Source organism: Mus pahari, chromosome 14 (assembly GCF_900095145.1).
Source record: "Mus pahari chromosome 14, PAHARI_EIJ_v1.1, whole genome shotgun sequence".
NCBI classification, from domain to species: Eukaryota; Metazoa; Chordata; class Mammalia; order Rodentia; family Muridae; genus Mus; species Mus pahari.
In genome coordinates this window covers 61119436-61123778 of record NC_034603.1, presented here as the reverse complement: position 1 = coordinate 61123778, position 4343 = coordinate 61119436, and the positions used below count along the sequence as shown (strand labels likewise).

General features: G+C 43.2%; 1 pseudogene; it reads right to left on the bottom strand.

Annotated features, from left to right (window-relative positions):
* Nucleotides 1-3513: 3513 nt before the first annotated feature.
* LOC110332455 lies at nt 3514-4014 on the bottom strand (annotated as a pseudogene).
* Nucleotides 4015-4343: the final 329 nt, after the last annotated feature.

Sequence of the window (4343 nt, the reverse complement as noted above, 5' to 3'; positions counted from 1 at the left end):
TGTTAACAAGGGATTAACAGGGAAGGAGCTGAGCTGTGGGTAGGAAATATGGCAGTGCATACCGCAGAAGGAATTGAGCAGTGTGTAAGAATATGGAAATGCTGGAAAGACTTTGTTTTGCTAGAACATTTGTTGACACAGAATCAAAAAAACGAACAAAGCATCGTGTTTGAGACGGATCCTCAGTCTCCTTGAAGGGGACAGTTAATACGCTGAAAAGAATGAAATAAGTTGAGGAAGGTAGATGGCATTGAATGCTCTGGAGGACCATAAGAGAATTAAGGGGCCAGGGGGATGTTTGGGAGGAGTAAGATCCACATAGGGTGGCTGGAGCAGACCTCATCTAAGCTCTGGATAGGATGGAATGGTGAGGCACATGGATTTCTGGGAAAAGGTATCCTAGGAAGACCTTGCTAGTGCAGAGTGTGGAGTGGGAGGAGCTATGACAGTGGGTGGGGCATAAGGAGCATTGAGGGTGAGATTTAAGGACAAGAGTTAATGGTGGGGAGGGGCTACACAATGCACTGCAGAGCCCTTGGAGGACTTGACCCAGGAGAGCCACGAGCAGGATATTGTGCATGTGGTGCATGCATTTCCTTTCAAGCTTTGTCTGTAGTTCTTAATGTAATCGTTTTGGGAAAAAAACCTAGGTTCACCACAATAACAATAGAACTCATTTTCTGTGGCTCTGCTCCTATCTGATGCCGGAATCCCAGTCTGTCTTACAAGTTATCTCAATGAGTTCAGGAAAACTCACTTGTGTGTGCACATGCATGAGTGCATGTGACACACATATATGTGGCAGCCAGAGGTCTCATAAGGCTCTGTCCACCCTTCCTGCCTCTCAGCATCTCTCATTGAGATCTGAGGCTTGCAGGTTAGGGGTGACTGGCTTGTGAGCACCAGGGATGCCCCCGTGTCTGTCTCCCACTGCTGGGATTATAAATGTATGCCACCATGGCCGGCTGCTTTGTTTTTACATGAGTTCTGTCATTGAACTCAGATCCTTATGAACACTTTATTGACAGAGCTCTTTCCCAACGCCAAATTCAAGAGGGCTGTTTATGATATCGGCTGTCATGGGTTAGCTCTGTGTCTGGCTGTTCACTTCATGCTTGCTTCTCTGAGTCCTCATGTCCCTGGTGACACAGTCCGGCTCAGATTCCTCCTGGGTGAGAACTGCACTCTTGAGTATTCTGAACTGGGACCGGATAGTCAAACTGTGCTGGGCACCAGAGACTATAAAACACCCCGTTCAGGTTGCTGGGGGTGTTTTGTCTTTGCAGTGACTTTGGGTGGTGATAATGACTTTCACATCTCGTTAATACCACAGACTCCCTCCATCAGGCATAGATTTATTATTATAATTAAAATTACTAGACAGAAGCAAAAGAGCCTATGAAGAAGCCATATATATATATGTATATATATATATATATATATATATATATATATATATATATATATTTGTTGAAGAGGTACATTTCTATACTTTAAAAAGTCAAGTAGTGCTGGAAGACTTATTAAAAAAAAAAAACCCAGTCTGCTCTTGCTTCATAGCCATCTTCCATCTCTCCAGAAGCACCCTGAGTTTTTAATTGTTTTCTCTTGGTATTTACTTCTGGGTTTCCAAGAAATATGGCTACCAAGCTCTGTCTTCATTGATCATTTTTAGACAGGGCATATGGAGAGATGATGAGAATTCTAAGTCTCTTGTACCCTCCCGATATGGTTCTAGCATTATGTAACTATAGAAAAACCCACATTTGCTGCTTTTGGCAAACACTCCACTATTCTTCATTCTTGGGCTAAGAATGTGCTCTTTATTTTCTTTTGGAACAAGTTGCTTTTCCTAAAACTAATATTTTCCCTCTTTATTTTCACTTTGTTCATCTTCTGGACAGCTCTTTCCACATCTGGGCACAGTTGAACAAGTATTTAGTGGGTGGACAGGGATAAGCAAGGGCATGCTTGGTCATTCACCACTCACTAGCTTTATGCCATGCCCTCGGTGATGGTCAGGCCATAGAAGCCTCTGGGGCACTTTCTGGCTTTTCTCATTTTCTCGGTTTTCTTTGTCTCTTCATTCCTCTGCATCTCCTTCATCACCTCTCATTCCTCATCCAGGTTGGCTTGAACACAGGGGTAAAGCTCTGCTTTATGCATTTTGACTTTGATTCATTCAACAGTGTAATAACAGTTTGCCAACTTCTATTAGCACTATCCCTCTGCCACAGTGGTATGGGGGATTTTTTTTTAAAGCCTTGGAGTTCCTAGAGAACCCCTCCTGGGCACTGTCCTTGGTGGACCATCAGTCCCAGAGGATCATGGGCAGCAAGATCCCTGATCTTACCTTATTTTCCCCTCCCCTCCATCCCTATCCCCCGTGTTAAAATTTGGCCTGGCTGCCCTTGCAGTACTCAGGGGCTCCGGGCTGCCTCGTGATGGGCACCTGTGAGCACCTGTGCTTTCTGGCAAGCATCTTTGTATGAACAGCTTGAGTGTGATCTTTGTGATAGCAGGTTTTGGACTTTCAAAGTGCACCCTAAATATTTGCTCTCCTTCTTGGTTCATTATATTTTGCAAAATTGGAACCCTACCCTCCTGTCCATATAACTCTTTTTTTTTTTTTTTTTTGAGTCTTTTACTTAATAAGAAAGCTTGGGTCTCAGCATTCATCATCGTGATTAATGCGATTCCACTAATAACCTTTTTCTACTTGGGAAGGCTCCAATTATGGCTGTATTTTGTGTTTGGCCTTGGGCCAGTTTCTAACTCACCTAGGCTATTTTCCTGATGCTTCAGAGTGAACATTAACCTCTCCCATCTCCACATTCTCCTGCAGACTTCAGGCAGAGCCCAGTCTCGGGACCTTCTGCTGACCCATCCTTGGATAAATAAGCCCAGCTGCCTGGGAGGGAAGGCCTACCTTTCCCTCTTTCTGAATAGTTCAGACGCAAGGCTATTCAAGGATTCTTGATGGTTTCCCCAAAGGTGATATCAAGCCACATTCAGCCTTCATAATTCTTTGGCTCACTATTCACCCTTATAATTAATAATGGAACCTTGCCAGAAGTACTGATCTTTTAGGATGCTCTTGAAGGAGGAGACTCAAAGGGATCCGCACTGTAAACTCTTCGCAAGCTCTAGGCTCTCTTTAAACACAGTGGAGGTACCAGGATCTTTAGAGAGGTAAGGAGAGAGAAAAGAAAGTGGTTTTCAAGGTCAGACAGCACTGGATGTGTGACTCTGAGAAAATTGCTTAGCTTCTCTGGGTCTCAGTTGACTCCTTTGTGAAATGGGAGGATGGTTATCATTAGAATTGGGACAAGGATTCAAAGGATAAAAGGGATGATGCCTATAATATGACCAGTGGTCCATTTCTACTCTCACAGTAGTTCCATATGCTAGAAAATACCTAGAGATGCTAAATAGCCCATCTGTATGAATAGCCCTGTGTTTTGCTTTTACATCAACATATGTTATTATTATTATTATTATTATTATTACTACTACTACTTAAGCAGTCTTTAATGAAAGCTGTGCATGAGATGTCTCTACTCCTGCATCTTCTCAATCGTTTCTTCCTTGGATTTGCCCTTCTTCTTTCCTCCTTGTCGGGACTTGGCTTTCCTCTCCAGGATCTTGTGGTCTGTGTCCAGCTTTAGCCTGGCGATGCCCACCTTGCTGGGGTGGATGCCCACACGGACGGTTGTGCCATTAGCCTTCTCTCGCTGGACTCATTCAATGTAGATGACATATTTCTTCCTGTACACTTGGACCACTTGCCAATCTGCTCACCTTTGTAGTGTCCTTGAACACCCGAGACTTCATCATCCTTTCAAATGGGCATAGACCAAACATTATACTTCTGTCTCGGCTCTTGGGAAACAGGGGAAGTCATGATCTTCTCCTGAATGTGAGAAGGTGTGTTGAAATGCCTTTCACATCCAGGGGAATGCCGAATTTGCAGTTCTTGCTTCCATCAGAAGTCACTAGAGGATTGAACTTCATTTTGGCAGCTGTGATCCCGATCCCGACCCACCCCCACCCCCACCCCACCCCCGGCCCTGCTACAAATGGAAAGAGCACAAATGTTATTCTTGAGGGTTTTTTTTTTTTTTTTTAATTCCACCTGTTCTCACAATGGCTTGGGAAAAGGGTGTTCAGTAACCATACACTAGGGATAAACTCAAATGCATGTTATGTTCAACAACCATAACATAAGATGTTCATTTATCATATACCAGTAGAGGTTCATGGCAGTTTTTATAAAATATCTGCTACTAAATTTCATTCATAATTCTTTTTTTTTCATTTTTTAATTATTATTATTTTCTTTA